At 58.3% G+C, this 20,527-nt stretch overlaps 3 long non-coding RNA genes across 4 annotated transcripts; 2 read left to right on the forward strand and 1 right to left on the reverse strand.

The window, feature by feature from the left end:
• Nucleotides 1–742: 742 nt before the first annotated feature.
• On the forward strand, nucleotides 743–6,387 carry LOC137212118 (uncharacterized). The gene is made up of 3 exons (XR_010937374.1): nucleotides 743–804; nucleotides 3,307–3,441; nucleotides 6,249–6,387. It is a non-coding gene; the product is annotated as an uncharacterized lncRNA (long non-coding RNA).
• Nucleotides 6,388–6,605: 218 nt separating this feature from the next.
• LOC137212095 (uncharacterized) lies at nucleotides 6,606–10,823 on the reverse strand. The gene is made up of 4 exons (XR_010937361.1): nucleotides 10,545–10,823; nucleotides 9,439–9,537; nucleotides 6,832–7,908; nucleotides 6,606–6,746 (listed from the first exon to the last, which is right to left on the reverse strand). It is a non-coding gene; the product is annotated as an uncharacterized lncRNA (long non-coding RNA).
• LOC137212037 (uncharacterized) lies at nucleotides 9,712–17,545 on the forward strand. 2 transcript variants are annotated; one of them, XR_010937349.1, is made up of 4 exons: nucleotides 9,712–9,986; nucleotides 10,760–11,841; nucleotides 13,910–15,737; nucleotides 16,827–17,545. It is a non-coding gene; the product is annotated as an uncharacterized lncRNA (long non-coding RNA). The 2 variants fall into 2 exon arrangements; XR_010937334.1 differs by having other exon boundaries at nucleotides 13,910–17,545.
• Nucleotides 17,546–20,527: the final 2,982 nt, after the last annotated feature.

A 20,527-nucleotide genomic window follows, 5' to 3' on the forward strand; every position in this document is an offset into this window, starting at 1 on the left:
CTTCTCATTGCGGTGGCTTCTCTTGTTGTGGAGCACGGGCTCTAGGCGCGTGGGCTTCAGTAGTTGTGGCGCAAGGGCTTAGTGGCTCCTTGGCATGTGAGATCTTCCCGGACCAGGGCTCGAACCCGTGGTCCCCTGAATTGGCAGGCGGATTCTTAACCACTGCGCCACCAGGGAAGTCCAACTGATCAATTTTATTCTTTATGGATCGCGCTGTTTGGGACCTGTTTAAAATTTCTCTTTAAATCTTAAGTCATCTCCCCATTGGGATGATTCTGAATTGTGACTCTTCCCTACAATGTACTTCCCATCCTTTGTTTCAGCACCAGTCTGACAGGCAGGTCTTTTATTTTTTCATATAACTCATTGATAAGAATATTCAGCAACACGGGACTGATGTCAAGGGTCGGTGGGACTCCACTGGCATCCTCCCTCCAGGGTCACACCAGCTCCCTTTGTCTATAATTCTCTGTAACAGACAAAATCACCACAATAACGGGCACCTCGTCCACGAGGCTAAGGACCGTGACAAGAAAAGAAAATGAGGTTAGTCTCACATGGTCGCCTCTTGGAAATCCCATGCAGTCAGAGGGCAGAGAAGGGGAGTTTGCCAGCGACGTGAGCCTGGCTGGATTTTCTTCTCTTCTCTGGGACTAAATGTGCTCTGACTCTGATATTTTAAGAAATTGGCAGGGCCCTTCAAATCACAGGGCAGACTCCCCTGACTGCAGAGGCTGGTTGCCTGGTAACCACCTCCCATGACGTCATCACCAGCAGCAGAGTCCGGGTACCAAGACCCAGGCGGTGAGTGTCCATGAGTGGTCCACGCAGACAGAGGAAGGAAGGGTCCCTGTGGATGGCCAGCGCAAGCCAGGAAGGCTCCTGGGGGAGCAGGGATGTGATCTGGTGTCGGTGCTGAATCGACACCAGCAGAGGTGGAGGAGGGCCTGGAAGTGGGGAGAAGGGGTCCCAAGTGCCCAGAGGTGCAGCTGGGGGTGGGGGTGTGTGGGGGCCGTGGACAGCACACAAAGAATGGGGGGCCTGTGGGGGGGGAGGAGTGCAGCTGGGGATGGGGGTGTGTGGGGGCCGTGGACAGCACACAAAGAATGAGGGGCCTGTGGTGGGGGAGGAGGGACCCACAGCCATACAGACGAGGCTGGAGGAGTGGAAGGAGGCGCTGGGAGAATACCCCTAGGCAGAAGAAAGACACCCCAAGTTGCCAAGTGATCACCAAGCACCCCGGTTGGCTGGGACAGTCCCAGAGGGTTCCTGTGGCTGGCAGAGCTATTGTCAGCACCTCCGTCACTCCCCAGGGTCCCGTTGGGATGGTGAATGAGGCAGTTTTTACACCGAGAGCAGCCCAGGGGGTCCTGAGTCCCCCAAACCCAGCCCGGGCTCTGGGCTCCGTATCCACCACCCCTGGGGCCCGACAGCAGCCCCGTGGGGCAGGCCGTTCCTGGTCCTAACGGGAGGTCGGGGAAGCTGAGGGTCAGAGGAGAAACTGGCATGCTGTGTCCCCTGCCTCAGCGAGCACTTGGGCTGCCCCAGGGATGGTCCTCGCCCAGGTCACCTGGCTCCGGACCTTCTGGGGAGAGTGAGGGTGAGGGGCCGGGCTGGGGGCCCCGCCTGCAGTGTCACAGGGGTAGAGACAGGGCCACATGGGACAGAGTTTCATACAGGACAGAGGTTCACACAGGACCGGGCCAGGCACAAAGGGAAGTGACTTCTGGGTGAGAGGGAAAAGTCCGCCAGCAAAGGGGAGGCTGAGTTCCCGAGACTGTGGCAGGGGGAGCTTCCTGTAGCCCCACTCCACCCCGGGGGACTTAGCCCTGGTGGGTGGCCTGGCTCAGAAGCAGACAGTCAGTCTCAGATGGGATGTGGGTGATGGTGAGAAGAGAACCACGTGAGTGAGAGGGTTGGGGACCCCAAGTCCAGGCAGCTGGGGAGGTGGAACCCACCAGAAGGAACCAGCTTCGGGGATCTCCCTGGGAAGGCCTGCATCTCACTAGGGGCCCGTCCTGCAGGGTCAGGTGGGAGGGCAGATCAGAGACGGCCAGGGTACTAAGTCGCCGGGACATCTCAGGCAAATCAAAGGAGGCTGATTAACACAAGTAAAGCCACATCCTGGTGTCCAGAAAGGTTATGCCTCCCGCTTCCCCTGCCCCGCTCCTGGGGGCGGGGGGACCCCTGCTCTGCTCTCACAGCTGATCCCAAGCCAGCCCCGTTTCCCTGTCCACTCGGGCTGAGGTCACCTCCTTTCTTCCTCACTGCCCTGAGCCAGCCCAGCTTTTTTACCAGGAAGGCATCCCCATAGCCTCAAGTCCACCCTCACGTCATATTGGCCCTCTTGGCTCTGGACCCAGTGGATGGCCCCATCTTCCTGCACGCTGCTGGGATGCCTCCGACATGGCTCTGGGTCACCCATGGCCCTGGTGCCCTCTGGCCTCCTTGACCCCTGCTGCTCCAGCAACTGCTCACCCCCATCCCCCTGTCCTGTAAGGGGGCCCCAGGCTCCTCCTGCACCCCGTCCCCCTGTCCTGTAAGGGGGCCCCAGGCTCCTCCTGCACCCCGTCCCCCTGTCCTGTAAGGGGGGCCCCAGGCTCCTCCTGCACCCCGTCCCCCTGTCCTGTAAGGGGGGCCCCAGGCTCCTCCTGCACCCCTGTCCCCCTGTCCTGTAAGGGGGGCCCCAGGCTCCTCCTGCACCCCGTCCCCCTGTCCTGTAAGGGGGGCCCCAGGCTCCTCCTGCACCCCTGTCCCCCTGTCCTGTAAGGGGGGCCCCAGGCTCCTCCTGCACCCCGTCCCCCATCCTGTAAGGGGGGCCCCAGGCTCCTCCTGCACCCCGTCCCCCTGTCCTGTAAGGAGAGGGACCCCAGGCTCCTCTGCCCCATAACTGCTAGTGGTCCTAGGGTGCTGGGCCCCTGACCTGGCATGAACTGGGACAGGCTGGGAGGCTCGGAGGGGCTCCAGCCCCTGGCCATCCCGGGCAGCATGCACAGACTGGGAATTGGGGCTCTGCCCCCCGGTGTTGCTTCCAGCCAACACCAGGACCCACTGGGCCCCGGGGCCTCCCTGAGCTTGACTGTGACCATCAGGGCTCTAGCACCGCCGGCCCCACCCCTGCCCCATCCAGCCACACTGCCCCTTCAGGAACAGTTAACTCCAAGCCTGGTGCCACCTGTGTCCCCGTCACCTTAAGGCCTGGGTCTGTACCCTCTCCCGGGCACCCGCCCTCCGCAGCCCTTCCCGGGCGGGCGCCCTGACCCCCTCACAGCCAGGCTGCCCTGAGACCCTGCTCTCCTCCCTCAGAAACGCTCTGGGCTGGACCCTCCTCTCCGTCAACCACAGCCTTTCACCTCGGGGGATGCAGCGGATTCCTGGCCCCCGGAGACGTCAACGTCCTCATACCTGCCACCTGTCGCTATGGGACCTGCAGACTCGCAGGTGTGATTAAGGACCCGATGGTGGGAGACTGTGCTGGTCTGTGGGAGTGGGTGCTCACGAGGGTCCTTATAGGAGGAGGGTCGGAGCAGGAAAGAGTGGCAAGGGCAGGATGGAGGGGAGAGGGAGGGGCCTGGTGCCTCGCTGATGGCAGAGGAAGGCTGGCCCTCCAGCCAGGGATGCCTGTGGCTTCTAGAATCTGGAAAAGGCCTGAAACTGTTCTCCCCTGGAGCCTCTGGAAGGAGCCCGCTCGGCCCACACCCTGACCTTAAGCCAGCGAGACCTGTGTCAGACCTCTGACCTCCAGACCAGGAGGTGTGAATGTCGTGCTGCTTTAAGGCAGGCAGCTAGTTGTAATTTGTAGCAGCGGCTGCAGGAATCTGCAGGGGGCTCAACTCTTCTCCTGCAGACCCCTGGGGAGGCCCCACCACCACCCCGCTGGCCACGCCCCTCCCCTTCAGCCGTCCTCCTCCACGGGGTCCTCTCCATGCCTGTCCCATGTCCTGTCTGGGGAATCTATCTGTGCCCTTGCTTGAGGTCAGCAGAAGCCCCAACCCCTGGGGAGTGGGACTCGGATTTCCAGTTCAGATGCTGAGAGTGGATGGGGGATGAACCAGTGTCAGGACCCTGCAGCCCCCTCCCCACCAGGGCCCTCCCTCTGCCCTCCAGACGCTGCAGGCAAGGGCCCGCCCCACGCAGGCTGAGAAATGCCCCCTCCCAGCTCCTCCTGCCCTCTCAGCAGCCCCCCATCGGTGCACCCCAGGGAGTGCAGGGGGGTCCGGGTCGCTCGCCCTCCTTGCCAGGGGTTGATCCCTCCCCCCCGCCCCCGGGCGCACAGATCCCCCCCCCCCCCCCCCCCCCCGCGCACAGCCCTAACTGACTGCGGCAAAACAAACATTTGCCTTAGTGACGCACGCTGAGTTAGACGCTCGGCGTTTTAATTAAGCCTCGTGATGGATGAATCTCAGTAAAGCAGCTGTTTGGAGGACTCAGGTACATAAATAAAAATAACGCTAGGAAGGGCACCGGGCGCAAGGAGCTGCCACGCACTAGAGCCCCAGCAAGGGCCCCGCTGTGGACATGGCCCCTGCCCAGGGGGTCTGAGGGGAGCAGGGAATGCCCCCCAGGACAGCTCACCCCGAGGGGCCTGGGGAGGCCCCGTGCAGAGCCAGCTGTGGCTCACCCCTGCCGGGTCCAAGTCCAAGGGGCCCCTTCAGCCCTGCCAGGCTTTTGAACCGCAGCCAGACTGGACTGGTGGACGGCCGAACACCAAGGGCATCGTAAGAACCCGGGAGGGGGACACAGGACACATTTGTAGAAGTGGCGGCGAGAGGCCCGTGACAGCAGAGGATGGTTTCAGCAGCTCCCGAGTTTGAGGCTTGGCGGAGACTGGCCGGCGCCCAAAAAGACTTCCACGGTGGGCACGGGCAGGGGAGCAGAAGCCCTCACCCTGGGCTCCCAGGCGGCCCCTTCCCACCGACCTGGGAATCCTCCCGGACGGGCAGAGGTGCGCCGAGGGGCTGGGGCCCTGGGTGTGCAGAGGCCAGAGGAGGCCCTGACAGCGGTGGGGGAGGAGCTCATCACTTGCCCATTTGTTCACCGAAGGGCCCCGGTCAAGGTGGGGGCCGGCCTGGGCCCTGGAGGGGCTCTCGGGACAGGGGTACCGTGAGGAGGAAGGGGGCCACCCAGCGAGTGAGTCCTATGTGGGCAGGCACCTCGGGCCCCGGGGGAGGCCCAGAGGGACTGTCCAGGACGGGGCAAGCCAGCTGGGTCTCCAGGGACAAGGCCGCATGGGCGGGTTGGACTCTGGGGGCTCAGGGGCTGGGAGGACAGGCAACAGCAGGAAAGGCAGCCACCCCGGCTGCCCAGGACCCGGGGCACCGAGTGTCCCAGTTCAGGGCAGTGGGACCAGGCGCTGCTACCCCCCAGCCCCAGGGCTCTCCCCACCACAGCCCCCACGTAACCTCCTCCTCTGAAACCTGCCGAGAGCCCTCCTCTGCCCCACGGCCCATGAGCACAGGGTCCCCGGGGGCCTGTCTGTCTTTTCCGGGCAGCGGGGGTTGTGGTCATGAGGACATGGGTCTTCAGGCCAAGGAGGGCTGGGTCACACTGACCTTGGCAGGAGCCACCCGGCAGCCTGGAGGAAGGAGTCCTTCGGGTCAGGGCTGGTAAGGCGGCCGACATGGACAAGAGGCAGAGCCAGGAGGTCCAGAGCCTGGAGATGCCTGGGAAGCCCCCAGGAGGGGAGGAAGGGGGTGAGAGGGGCACAGAGTCCTGCTGGGTTAATGTTAACATGACAGGCCTCGGTTTCTTTCCAGGCCGAAACAGACTTGTCAGTTGAGGGGAGGACGCAGGAGCCACGGAAGGGAGACCCTCAGGGAGGCGTGGGCAGCCAGGTCCCTGTGGGCAGAGGGCCTGCCTGCTGGGTGTGTGACATTAGGCGGGTGTCGCTGTCCTGCCAAGGCAGGGTGGTGACCCCTCCAGAGACAGGCAGTAGGGGGTGCCCTAGGGAGGCAGCTGGGTGGGGGGACCCAGGAGGCCACGGCCTGAGCCCACCCCACTGCTAACTCTCTGACATAGGCTGAACACCCAGACGCGTCCCCTCGTCAACTTGCCAACAGAGCCCGCTTGTGCAGGGGGAGACTGTGCCCGGCCTGGACGTGACTTGGGATTGGTCTAAGCCAATCAGAGCTGTCTATTGGCTTCTGATTGAGTGGCTTCTGGAAGAGATTTTCCTTTTTGATGAAAGACAGGACCACATAAGGAGAAGCCACCCCTCCCACCCCAACTTTCATCTCTTCCTGCTTTAGATGCTGTCAAGTGAAGATGTGATGCCTGGAGCTATGGCAACCAGTTTATGTCCATGAGGCGACAAGCCAAAGGACAAATAGCCAACATTCAAGGATGGTTGAGGGAAAGGAGAGGAGCCTATGTCCTTGAGGACATCATTGCCTCTTTCTCAGCGCCAGTGATGCCCGTCTCCATACTTCTTGTTTCAGGAGTGTCTTAGTTTCCTGTTGATGCTGTATAAAAATTACCACTAATTGGCTGGCTTAAAACAGTCGGAATGTATTCCCTCAGAAGTCTGGACATCAGAAGTTGAAATGGGTTTCATTAGGCTGAAACCAAGGTGTTGGCAGGGCTGTGCCTCCTCTGGAGGCCCTTGGGGAGAATCCCTTCCTTGCCTTCTCCAGCGTCCCGTGGCTGCCTTCATTCCCTGGCTCGTTCGTGGCTGCATCACTCCAACTTCTCCTCTATGGTCACATCTCCTTCTCTCTTCCCTCCTCTTGTCATATCTCCTCCGCCTCCTTCTCATAAGGAGACATGTGATTACATTTACGGCTCCCCTGAGTCATCCAGGAGAACCTCCCCATCTCAAGACCCTTGACTTACTCCCATCTGCGAAGTCCCTTTTTCCAGGTAAGACGGCATTCACAGGTTCCGAGGATAAAGACCTGGACGTCTTCGGGAAGCGTCTGCAGCAGCGTGCCACCGTGAGACAGTGAACTGCCCTGCTGAGTCCTCTGTTTGAAACAGAGCAGGACCCTATGGTCCTTCCCCCACCCCCTGCCCCCCAGGTCCTCCACCTGCCTTTTGTCTGTAGAAAAACTTTAGACAAAGAATAAGTTTAATCAGCGAAGTGGGAAAATGCAGAAGCAAAGGAAAACAGTCAGACAGGACAGAATAATAATAGTTCAGAGCAGAGTCAAGGACTTTTAGATCCTCCTCAAGGGCTGGAGATACTGCTCTGAGCCACGTCCTGTGAGCTGTTTTGTAGATGCCGAAACCGCCACCAGGAAGAAGTTAACTGCACGATGGTCAGCCTCTAGCCATGACATAAGCTGCCACAATTTCGAGAGCTGGTCTCAAAGAAATGGGAACAAACCGACCCTGGACCTGAAGACTAACTGCACTTAAACAATCAAGATGACGCTGGTCAGACCACCGATGACCGATTTCAAGGTGACTGTCAGAGCTGACTGTGCTGTTCTGCATGCAGCCCCCTCCCTCCCCTTATACACCCCTGAAACTCCCCTTTAAAAGCTCTGCCCGGGGCTTCCCTGGTGGCGCAGTGGTTGAGAGGCCGCCTGCCGATGCAGGGGACGCGGGTTCGTGCCCCGGTCTGGGAAGATCCCACATGCTGCGGAGCGGCTGGGCCCATGAGCCATGGCCGCTGGGCCTGCGCGTCCGGAGCCTGTGCTCCGCAACGGGAGAGGCCACAACAGTGGGAGGCCCGCGTACCGCAAAAAAAAAAAACCACCTCTTGCCCACTGATCTTCAGGGGGGACTTGGCCTTTGGATACAAGTCCTCCCTCCCCTCTCGTTGCCGGCCTCCGGAATAAAGCAAATTTTCCTTTCAACCAGCTTTGCCTCTCGAGGATTGGCTTTAGATCGGCGAGCAGCCGGATCCCACTTTGGGTAGCATGTTGGTCTGGCTTTCTGTTCCTGGTAGTTGCCACCACAGTCCTTCTGCAGAAAGGAGAGAATAGGACGTCTGTCACTGGACGTGTGGGGAGCAAGTAAAAGAAAAGATAGGAGAGGGTTTTGGCAAACAGAACATCCTGGGAAGCGAGGGTGCGTGGATTCTCGGGTAACTGACAGCTGCGAGGTGAGACTCCTGGCAGGCACTGGGAGGGCAGATGGCCCGGCCTGGGGGCCGTGTCCCTGGACTCGGCCTCTGTGGTCCTTGCCCCCCAACCCGCCAAAGCCTCCACCTGCGCCCGGGGTGGAGAAGCCCTTCCTCGTGCAGCCCCCGGAGGTGGCCCTTCTCCCGCAGCCTCGCCCACCCGGGGCGAGCCCAGGGGCCCCAAGCTCCACGCACTCCATCTGTGGCTCCACCACCAGCGTCCCCCGTTCCGCTGAGAGCAACCTCACTCCACCCATCAACTCCTGCCCGTTAACTGTGCAAATAACGCTTTGCAAAATTGCGCAGAAGTTACAGGAAGTAGTCTGGTGTTAAATCTGACTCTGGGTATTTCCTCTCAAAGAGAACTAAGTGTCTCTTTCCTTGATGAGCTCACATCTTGCATTCAGAACATGTTGGCTATTTTTATCGTAAGCCACTTAACTGGGGTCTTGCTTAAATTCCTTGTGATGTGCAAACTTGGAGAGCCTCCAGCCTGACGCGCGGCCACGCGGCCGTGAGGATTGATGCTGTGTCCATTAGAGGACGTTTCCCAGGGCCTGGCAGCCCGTTCCTCATAATATCCGAGAGCAGATCATTGCTGAAATGGGAGGTCGTCCTCCCCAAGCCTTAAGCATAACTGCAGTGAGCTGACGGATGGCTGGTCCCGCGGGGCCTCGGGACGAGGGGAGAGGCAGAGGAGCCCCCGACTCCTCATGCCCCCGGCCCCCAGCCCGCCTTCCCTTCCCAGGATAGCTGTCCCTGTGGTCTTTGTCTCCTGTCAGTGAGCAGTGCACACAGAAGCTGCGTGTCTCCTGGGGCCGCCGTAACCCACGACCACAACCTAGGGAACGTGAAACAGCAGAAAGTTATTCCTTCACAGTTCAGGAGGCAGGAGACCAAACTCCAGGTGTCAGCAGGGCCATGCTCCCTCCAGAGGTTACAGGAGAGGAGCCTTCCTGCCTCTGCCAGCCTCTTCTGTGGCTTCTGGCTGCACCCCTGCCATCTCTGCCTCAATCTTTCCACGGCCCCCTCCTCCGTGTATGTCTCTTACAAGCACACTTGTTGGATTTAGTGTCTCGATGATCCTGGCCTTAATTACCTCTACAAAGATCCTTTCCCCAAATAAGTTCACATTCATGGGTTCTGAGGATTGGGTGACATGGACAGAGGTGTCTGGGGGCCACCGTTCTCCTCACTACAGGAGAGGTACAGTGAATGTTTGATGAGTGAATAAATGAATGAATGGTGACCAGCTGATCACCCCCTGGCCCTGGATCTCTATGGCTCCAAGATTAAAGGAGAGAAGACAAAATCTCGTCCCATCGCCCACGGGAGATGGGAACACTGAGGGTCCTTGAAGGGAAGTGACTTACCCAAGGTCACTCTGCAAATTGAGGTGGGGGCAGGATTGGGGCAGGGTTCTGTCCACTTCGTGCAGTAGTGGAGTCCAGCCCAGGCCTCATCCTTCGATGCTGAGGAAGGACCACAGGGAGGAAGGGGACACGTGGGGAGGGCGTGGGGGGAGGGAGGGAGGGAGGAAGGAAGGTCCACTGTGAGTGACAGTGACGCATCCCACTGGGTTCCCGGAGAGAAGTCCCCGCCTCTCCCACCTCAGCCCGCCCTCCTGTTTCCACAGGGTGAGGCCAAGCAGAGGCTGGACAAAGCACTGTCCCTCTGTGAGGACAAGTCCACCTGTGCCTGGAGGAGATGGTGCCAGGCAGGGACACGGGAAGAGCCCCGTCTCCACCAGCCCCCTCGTCACCTGAGCCCTGCACCCACCTCCCTGCACCATCTCAGGGGCCCCTGGTGCACCCTTCTCCCCCAGCCCAGCTGACACCTTGACTGCAGCCGCGAGAGACCCTGACCCAGAGGCACCTGGTTAAGCTGCGCCTGGATTCCGGACCCCAGAGCCTGTGAGACGGTAAATCTGCATTGTTTCTAGCTGCTCAATTTGGGGCTGCTGGGTACTCAGCAGCTGACGGTAGTGCGGGCTGCAGGCTGTATCTATCTCAGGCAGGCGGCCCAGGGACCCCAGAGCCCACCGAGGGCTCTGGGGAACCTGAGGGCGAGGGGGGCCTCAGCCTCTGGGTGGCAGCCCTGCGTGGGACCACGCGCCGGGTGTGGGCGGCAGGTGGGACCGAGGCCCCGCTCTTGCAGCATCTGTGTCCCTGCAGGGCAGGGAGACTGGCGGGGCTGGTGCTGTGTCACTGAGTGTGGGCACAGGCCTCTGCAGACACTGGTGGCAGGTCTCCCTGGGGGCCGCCCAGAGCAGGGGCCGCCCACCACGGCCATCGCCCGGGCCCTCACTGGGAGCGCATCGCGGGCCGTCCCCACTCTGGCCAATGGTCACGCTGTCCATGGTCACGGGGCTCCCCCGACTCTGCCCGAGCCATGAGCCCAGCGCCTCCTCTCCGCACACAGAACCCGCCCCCCCCCCCGTTACACGTCTTTCTCTTGCTGCGAAATTGCCGCCCCTCACCTTCCCAGGTCAGAGCCGGGCGCTGGCGCATTTCAGACCGTGAGCTCCTGCTGCCAATCAGACGCGCGGCGGGGCCCTGGGGGAGGGGAAGCAGAGCTTCCCCCCTCATCCCTCTCAGCTACCAGACCCCACCCCCTCCAGGCAGGTGCCCGGAGCCCGGGAGGGCGTTTGCAGGCCATCACCACGGAAACCAAGAGCGCTGCCTTTCTCCACAGGCAGCCTGGAACAGGCCTGGGACCGCCTCCCAGCCGGCAGGGCGATGGGCAGAGGCCCCCGGCCACTCGACCCACACCTCAGTCACCAGAGCAGCTGGGTCACGGGCCTCCCTCGGGGCTGCCTCCAGGAGAGCAGAGCCCCGCTCATTAGGGGTGAAATCCTGGGCACAGGCCACGCAGACCCCTCAGCGAGGCGGGGGCTGCGGGTGGTGGAGGATGCGCTGAGCTGATTAGCCGTGTAATCGCATCATGGCCGCGCTGACGGCTGTGCTTGTCGCGTTAGCCAGCCCAGAGCACGCAGATCCCCGCTCAGCCGCCCTGAGCTGCCCCGGAACAGCGCCAGCGTCCGATTCTCTTGGTGCGTGGGCAGCCGTGGGCGGGGGGGGGGGGGGTGCCCGGCACCCAGGACGGAGGGGCAGAGGGGGAGCAAAGGGGTGTGGGGTCCCCAATGGCCTGATGGGGCTGGAAGGGCCTGGACGGACAAGGCAGCCCAACCCCTAGTTCCAGACGAGGACACCAGGCCCGGTGCAGGGAGGGGGGTGGGCGTGCCCACGTCCCTGAACAGTCAGGGCGGGGCCCCACCCCCCGTTGCCTGGCCCAGCGACCCCGAGGAGGAGGCCTTCCCGAAGCGGATGCAGCCTGCAGCCTTGTGAAGCCGAGTAACTGGCACCAGCACCGCCCAGCACCGCCCAGCACCCCACAGTGCCCTGCAGGTTCCCTGAAACCCGATCTCAGCCGCAGACCCTCAGTGGGGAACAGGTGACAAGGCCAGTCAGCCGCTGCTGCTGCCGTGTCGGGGGGTGACAGGGACAGACTCGCCAGGCTCTGACCGCCTGCCCACCGGCCCGAGGCGAGCCCAGCGCAACGTGAGGTGGGCAGGGATGCAGTGGAGACACCCCGTCCTGCGTGTCTGCTCTGCCCCACCTGCCACTCGGCGTCTGCAAGGCCAACAGGGGCTGCAAGGGTCCAGCTCTCAAACACCCAGCCAGGCACAAAGCCCTCCGGATCCTGGACTTGGCCCACCAGGGGCTCAGAACCTGCCCGCAGGGCACGGTGCCCGTCTGACCTCGGCCCGTGCAGAGGTGAGTGCTGACTGGCGGTGGGAGGGGGCCCTGCGTGGCGCCTGCCCTGGGGGTGACCAGGGAGGTGGGGGACTGCCCAGCTGGACCAAGCTGTGCTGTTTCTCTGAGGCATCAGGCAGAGAGGCTGCCCTGTGACCTTTGTCCTGCCCCTCTGGTCTCTCAGTTCTGAGTCCCGAGGTTCCAGGGCTTGGCACTCGGGTCCGAGGTAGGTCACCTCCTCAAACAGGTTCGGTGTTCCCGGGCCTGGCCCTTTAGGGCCGGGTGTACGTGAGCCCTTCCCGAGGGGCCAGAGCTGCATGGTGGGCCTGGGGCTCTCCTGGCACCCGCGCCCCTGGGCCTGTCCTGACCCCTGCGTGATGCTGACTTACCCAGGCCTGGCCTATGGGCCCAGAGACTCTGGGCTGTGTGGACCCACAAGTCGTCCCCAAACCCTCAGGGTCACATCACCATGGGATTGGCTTTCCAGAGGACCGTGTGGGCTCGTCTTGCGCACACACACACTCGAACATACACACTCTCGCATGGACACACACGCGCACACACTCTGCAAGTGGAAAGCAGAGGAGGTGGAAGCCGGCCCCTGTGCTCTGCGTCTGTCCCTTGGCCACTGGCTAGGCTGCCCAGGCAGCCAGGGGCCATGTGGGATGTCACTCGGCCACAGCCATCCTTCCTGCTTGGAGGGGAGCTCCAGGGGGAGAGGTGGCGTCCGGGGAGGCCCACAGTGTCCACGCGTTCAGAAAAGGGCACGACTTTCAAGGGCGGGCCACAAGCAACCTCCCGGACCCGCAAAGGACGAGGGGCTGCGGCAGTGGGCAGTGCTGGGCCAGCAGGCTCCAGTCCCTATCGGGGTTATAGGAGAGCTTGAAACTTTTGGAATAAAAGAAACCGGCCTTTCGTTTACCATTGCCCCCAAGTCCTCCTCCAATTGGTTCCAACACCGGCTTCCAAAAGAGAGGGGCCATCTGACACCCCCTCATGCTCCAGGCCCCCTGCCCTCCTGCACCCCAGGCCAAGAGCCTGGACAAGCCTGAGCTTGGCATTCTGGGCACTCCCTGCCCTGATGTCCGGAGAACCGCAGTCCTCTAGACTCTCGTGCCAAGATAGGAAGCAGGGGCCCCAGGGTAAGTCACAGCAGGTGCAAGGGTGGCAGGCAGAGGACAAGGGGCAGTGGAGCTGCTGGGGGGACACTGCCCAGCAGGGGCTGGGTCTTGAGGTCCCACCGGTGTCACAGTGTGAGAGCCTCACACGAGCTGCCTTCTTCCGGAAGGAAGCAGCCAGCCACGGAAAGGGGCTCAGGAGGTGCTCCCGGCCTGGCCCCATCGGCCCTCGGGTGGGAGACTGCGGCCGAGCGTGGACACGCCGGGAAGTGGGTGCCGGGCCCCTCCCCTGCCCTCCACACCCACCCTCTCTCCGGGTCACGCCTGCCTGTGTTTCCATCACGTCTCGGGTTACAAATGAGGGGTACCGAGTGGCCCATCCATTCTGCCGTGATCCGCTGCTTCCAGGTCCCGCCCTTTTCACTGCCTTTGGACGAACAGGAGCGGCCGGGCTTTGTGCTGGGCTAAGAGGGGACATTTGCCAGGGAGCTTTGTGAACGCTTTCGGGCCAGGAGCCAGTGCCCCTCCCACGCGTGTTCATCTCCTGAAGGTCCCCGCTCACCTTGAGTCCTTCTCTGAGAAGGCGCTTCCTGGGCATGGGCCCAGGAACCCCCCAGAATCTGTGCAGAGGGTCCCAGGCGCGGGGAGATGGTGCGCTGCATCTCCCACCTGCCCCACCCCCTCGAGCCCCGCCGCCCAGGGCAGAGGCAGAGCCAGAGCCTGGCAGACTTTTGCTGAATAAATGTTGGACGAATGCATGCAGTGGGGCCTGAGCCCAAGGGGGAGAAAAGCAAGGTCCCCATGGGAATCTGTCGTGGCCAGAGGGGCTGGTGGGTCACGGCCTCCAGCAGCAGAAGGGGGGGGGAAGTGGGAACCTGGAAGTCCTGACGATCATGCATGGAGAATCCTCTCCTTCTTGGGGGACTGGGCACCCCATCCCCCCTTGACAAGTCCTTGTCTTTCTCTCCCAGGGTTCACTCTGGATTCCATGACCAGGGGCCACCAGCAGGGCTCAAGGACACAAGGGCATGGGCATCATCAGTGTGCAGGTGGGAGAAGCTGGACATCTAGGTAAAGGCATTCCACGCCTGGCACAATGCCCCCACCCCCCACTGCCACCACGGCCACCCCACCATGACTCCATGGGCACCCCCCCCCCCGCCCCCGGTGTATGCAGGGCGCTGACCAGGGTGCTGACCTGGTGGGACCAGCTTTGCTGACCCACTGGCACTTGGACCTGCACCTTATCTTGACCAACTTGGTTTGGGGCAGGGCAGCCATCGCTCCCCATGGGGTGGTGGGTGGGAGATGCCACCCTGTTTCCCACCAGTTTCCAGCCAGCCTCTTCTCCTGGCCCTGGAGGACGGAGGTCCGACACAGGACCCCTGAAGAGGGAGGGAGGGGCTCCAGGAGTCCCCAGTCCTGAGGATGGTCTGGAAGTCCTGCTCCAGGATGTCTGCTCTGTTCCCGGTCCCCAAGCACGGCTGTGCCCAGAGATGGGACCACGAGTGGGGGGTAGGGGGGAGGGGCGAGAATGAATAAAGAAAACAGAGCCGTTTTCCAGTGTTCCGTTGATTTCCTTGTAAAGTTAGAGACATTGTAAAGGTCATTGCTCCTCCAGGCACCTTCCCTGTCCTTGTTCACGGGTATTTGAGTTCCTCAGGTAGGGTACCAGTGATGTATACTCTCTAGCTCTTTATTTTCCAGAGCTCCCCCGGCACGTGGAGGCTGTCTCAGTTGGGTCCTCAGCTCGTGTTCTGGTTTCCCAGCTGCCTTCCGGCCGCAAATCCCTCTGCCCCCATGAAGGTGCTCATATGCCCACCAAGAATGTGGCCTTGCGACCTTCAGGGCGCAGCGCAAGGTCACTGCTGCCATCTGTTTTATTACCACCTGCTATTCATCTCTCCAGTTTCACTGGCGTGCATGTTTTCATTTCTGGTTTCTTTCCCATGAAATGATGTGAAGATTCGTCGCGGTGGGTGTTGCTGCAGCTGGACCACTCTTCTGGCTGCCCTTTCCTGCACCATGACGCCACAAAGTTTGTATCCATTTTACCATCAATTGATGCTTGGTTTTCCCGAGTTGACATATTACACCTAATGCCCCATCCTTACACACGTCTTGTGGTGCACAGGTGTGTGCATTTCCCTGAGCTGTACTCCTGGGGTGTGGAATTTTTGAGTCTGAGCAAATGCACATCTCCAACTTATCCAGATATTGGCAAACGGTTCTCTCCATTGAGTGTGGCAACTCACACACCCAACTGCAGTGATGAGATGCTTGTGTTCTTACCTCCACTTTTACTGTCAGTCTTTTTCTCTTTTTATCCATTCTGGTGCCTATGTAGTGATAGGTCTTTGGGGTTTTAATTAGCATTTTCATAATAAATGATTCTGATGAATACTTTACCATACGTTTATTGGACATTTGGATGTCCTTTTTGGCGAAGTGTTTGTCTGAGTCTCTTGCCCTTTTTCTTGCCTTTTTTCTTATTGTTTGTAGGAGGCTGTTTTAAATTCTGGATACAAGCCCTTTATTTACTACGTTTTTCAAATATCCTTTCCCCTTCTGTGCTTGTCTTTATCCTCTGTGAGTGATGTCTTCTGATGAACAGAGGTTCTTAATTTTAATGTAGTCAAATACATCAATATTTTCCCTTAGGGTTAGTGATGATAAAATGTTTTCTATCCCAACAGCAGGAAGCTTTTCTTCTACATGAACTTCTAAAGACTTTATCATTCTGCCTTTTGCACGTAGATTTCCATCCGACCTGGAACAGACTCGAGTGTGTGGTGGGAGGTGGGGTTCAAGTTCGTCTGTATCCCCTTGGATATCTGATCATCCCAGCACACCACTAGTTCTCCACTGCTCTTCAGTGCTACATTTTTCACAAGCCAAATATCTGTCTATGCACGGGTCTGTTTCATGGTTCTCTGTTTAAATCCGCTCATGTCTATTGTTTCGCCAATACCGTACTGGCTCAGTTTTAACGTCACGGCAAATGTCAAAATCGGTACTACGGTCCCTCTTCCTCCCCCTCCTTTTGTGTCCTGGTTATTCTTGGTCCTTTATATTGTAAAATAGATTGTAGAATTTCCTGGTCATGACACACACAGAGATGGGGGCTGGGGGTGGGGGGGTGGGGGGAGCAGATCCATTGGGATTTTGGATGGTATTGCATAGAAATATTAGATCGATTTGGAGAAATTTTAAATCGTAAAAATATTGAATCTTAAAATCCACGACCATCATTTTCCTGGTCTTTTTCAAAATTAAATTTTAATCTAAATTTTTAAAGATTTCTCTCAATAATGTTTTATAGACTTTTGAATAGAAGTTTTACCCCCATTTTGTTAGGTTCATTCCTGGGTATTTAACACAATCGTCCATCCGTTTTTATCCTCGGGGGATTGGTTCCAGGACCGCCCCCACACCCCCACACACCCCCGCCCACTCCTTCCTCCCGTGGATACCAGAATCCCCAGATGCTCAGGTGCCTTATACAAAATGACAAAGTACAGTCAGCTCTCCGTATCCAGGATTCCGCGTTTGCTGTTTCAATCAACAATTTTATCAGCGGTTAGCTGGATCCACGGACGCAGAACCCGCGGATAAGGAGGGCTGACTGTATTTCCTGATGTTTTACCAATAGTATCTTTGTTTTAAACTTTATTTTCTAATTGTCGACTGAAGCATTATAGAAACATAATTGAACTGTGTATCCTATTTTTTTTTAATTCAACAACCTTGCTGAACTCCCTATTGATTCTAATAACTTAACTATAAGGTATGACATTTACTATGTTCTCAACAATTTTATCTACAAATAATGAAAGCTTTGCTTTGTCTCTTCCTATCCTTACACCCTTTCTGCTTCTTCTCTGACAGGTTTGTCCAGGAACTGGGCTCAGGAGGGCACCGTTCTCTGGTTTCTAATCGCAAAGAGAAAGACTCTCTGTCTCACCATTAAGTATTATGCTTTCGTATGTTTTACAAAAATATTCTTCATTGGGCTTCCCTGGTGGCGCAGTGGTTGAGAGTCCACCTGCCGATGCAGGGGACACAGGTTCGTCCCCCGGTCCGGGAGGATCCCACATGCCATGGAGCGGCTGGGCCCGTGAGCCATGGCCGCTGAGCCTGCGCGTCCAGAGCCTGTGCTCCGCAACGGGAGAGGCCACAACAGTGAGAGGCCCGCGTACCGGAAAAAAAAAAAAAAAAAAAAATTCTTCCTTGTATTAACGCGTTCTCTTTTACTTCAAGTTCACTAATGGATATTTTTATTATAAATTAGTGTTGAATTTTATCAAACATTTTCGGTACATCTTTTGAGATGATCATATAATTTTTCTCCTTTAATACCTTTTTTACGGGTAATTATACTGATAGATTTTTTTCTGTTTAACTTTGTGACCCTGAAATAAAGGCAACCTGCACATGACGGGTGACCTTCTGTAAAAGTTCAGTTGGCTGATGTTTTATTTAAAATCATCTGTATTAATACGTGGGATTTTCCTTCCTTATACTTTCCTGTTTGGATCTGTGTATTAAGGGTACACTCGCCTGATAAAATAAGTTGGGAAGAGCTCCCTCTTTTACTGTCACCTGGAAGAGCTTGTATAAAATTGGTATTAGCTCTTCCTCAAAAATTTAAGCAAAACTTGTGAGTGAGGGCTATCTAGTCCTGGAGTTTTCTTTGAGGGAAGGTTTTCATTAATTTTTATTTATTTTATTTATTTATTTTGGGCCGCGTTGGGTCTTCGTTGCTGCACACAGCCTTTCTCTAGTTGCAGCGAGTGGGGTCTGTTCTTCGTTGCAGTGCGCGGGCTTCTCATTGCGGTGGCTTCTCTTGTTGTGGAGCACGGGCTCTAGGCGCGTGGGTTTCAGTAGTTGTGGCACGTGGGCTCAGTAGTTGTGGCTCGCGGGCTCTAGAGCACAAGCTCTGTAGTTGTGGCGCACGGGCTTAGTTGCTCCGCGGCATGTGAGATCTTCCCAGACCAGGGCTCGAACCCGTGTCCCCTTCATCGGCAGGCGGATTCTTAACCACTGCGCCTCCAGAGCAGTCCCTAAATTCAATTTCTTTAGTAGTCATAGGTAAGGACTTTTCAGGTTTTCTCTTTCTAGCGTGTGAGTTTTAAGTATATTTTTCTAGAAATTGTCCATTTTATCAAATGTCTCCAACACGTTGACATAAATTGGTTTATAACATTCCATTTTAATTTTTCCTCTTCCTAAACTTCTGTTATCTGCAAACGCTGTGGAGCTGCTCCCTTTCTCACCCCAGATCTCAGCCTTTTCTGTCTTCTCTCTTTTTCTTGATCGGACCTACCAGATTTGTACGTTTCATAAATCCTTGCAAAGATCCACTTTTTGGCATTATTGGGCCTTTTTGTATATTCATTTTCTTATGTCACTAATCACTGCTCTTCTTTTTATTTCCCTCCTGTTTTTTCTAATTTCTTGAGCCGAATCTTAGCTTCTGCTTTCTCCTTTGACTGATGGGTTCTTTTCTTAATTCCCAGGAACCTGGGTGATTTCCATGTTCGTTGCGCCGCAGTAGAGAACGTTCTTCGCGCGACTTCAGTGCCCTGGCCTTGCTTCTTGGCTCAGGTGACACCCCAACCCTCCCCGACATCGGCCTCTGAGGGTTCCTGTCACCTGCGGGCAGAAAGTCAGGGCAACAGTGTTTTGGGCGTGGATGCCCGTCAAGCCTAGGGTCCCTCTGGTTCCTACTGACTGGGGTCTCAGCCCCCAGATGACTCAGAAGAGGGCGCAGGTGCGAGCTGGAGGTGGAGGAAGGAAGGGGTGTCACCATTCTGCTCTCTGGGCCTTGCCTGCATGAAAAGAGAGAGACCCTTTGTGAGGAATCAGTCACCACCAGGAACACGGACTCAGCCCCATTGCCAAGGGCACAAGGAGTCCTGGCGGGGTGGCTCTGACCCAGGACATCCAGCCACATCAATGTGGCTGCACGGCTGAGGCCACCACCCAGTCCCGGATATCCCACTGCGTCCAGCGACCTAGATGACCCTCGCTCTACTCCAGTGCGTGTCCTGGAAGTGCCCTCCCGAAGTCACCTGGTGGTCTGCTCGGTGGTCCCTCGGGCTGCGCAGACCCCATGGTAGTGCTGCCCCTGCAGAATCCCACTGAAGTCGTTGCCCCAGAACTTGTTCTCTGACAACACATGGGAACGAGGCCTCGACACCGGATCTCCCGGCTAGTCGCCTCCTCTGACAGCTGGGTGCCCCGAGGGGAAGGGATAGGTGGGTGCCAGAGGGAATTAGAGCCACAGTCAGGAGATCCCTCCTCCCCGGGCGTCACCCCCTCCTGGTCAGCTCCAACCTCATGTAAATAGCCAGCTGACCCACCCATCCGTCTCCCCTGAGGCCGAGCCAATCGCAGGCGACCGAGTGCCCAGCTAGGACCCTTCAATCTCCCTCAACCGGGAGCAGCCCTGACATGTGCCTCCCTGCCCCCAGGGCCCCAAGCATTGACCCCAATAAGAAATTTCACTGCCCTCCCTTTTATGGCCCTGGGCTCTGCACCATGAAGTCTGGCTCTTATAAAACACCCGGCAGCGTCTCTGGAGGATGGGAACCCCCCTGTGAGAAGAGTGCGGGCAGCCAGGGAACCGCAACCGCCCCGGAGAAGGGAGTGGGCCTTCTCCTGTGTGCAGGTGGGCTCCCCTGGGGGGTCCTCTGTGAATGGGGTCCCCTAGGGGTTCCCGTGTGCTCAGGTTCCCCTGGGGGCGGTGGGACTGGCACTGCCTCCAGGGCAAGGCAGGGGTGCAGGCTCTGGCCAGGATCTACCATGGTCCGAGGCTCCAGGGCATGACCTCTGACTCCTGGCCAGTATCCAGACCGATCAAAGAGAGCACAGGACACGCAGGCTCCCTCCTGCCTTGCCGTGTGTCTCTGGGGGCTCGGGCAAGTCACTAAGTGTCTCCAAGCCTGTCCCCTTACACAAAACAGGGACTGGGCCTGAGCACTGATGTCCACCCAGCCTTCCGTCCATGAGCACAGCATGTGGTCTGGAGGGCCGCACCCGTCTCTTTTGGGACGGTTCACTCTCAGAAGGATGTCTGCACAGCCCAGCTGTTGTGAGAGAGCCCAAGCCCTCCCAACACTCAGCCCTCGTCCCGGTTGGTGTTGATTTGTCCTTGGCCACTTCCTCCCAGGCTCCAGAAGACAAAGTGGGCATACCAGAGCTTTCTTTAGAGCTCACGATTTGGGGCAAACTGGGGAGAGAAGGCAGGAATATACTGACAGAGTTTCCTTTCTTCGGCACACAACCATGTGAATCACGGAGGACTTCCTGGAGGAGGCTAAGCCTTGGCAGATGGCTTTGCTCCACGGGAGGACGTGCTGCTTCCAAAACTACAGCATCCTCTGCACACAGAGATGTCTGTCCCAGGTCTGCTGGCCCCCACATCCTTCCACAGCAGCTCAGCCACTGCCCACCGGGCCCTGGTGAGCCCACCACAAGCTCAGGTCCTCGTTCAACCTCTGGTGAGGGCACAGGCTTTGCTCCTCCAAGAGCCTCTTCCCAGGGGGCTTCTGTCCCCAGGCCTGGTGGGGTCCCGGTGCTGACCC

This window comes from Pseudorca crassidens, chromosome 1 (assembly GCF_039906515.1).
Source record: "Pseudorca crassidens isolate mPseCra1 chromosome 1, mPseCra1.hap1, whole genome shotgun sequence".
Classification (NCBI taxonomy): Eukaryota; Metazoa; Chordata; class Mammalia; order Artiodactyla; family Delphinidae; genus Pseudorca; species Pseudorca crassidens.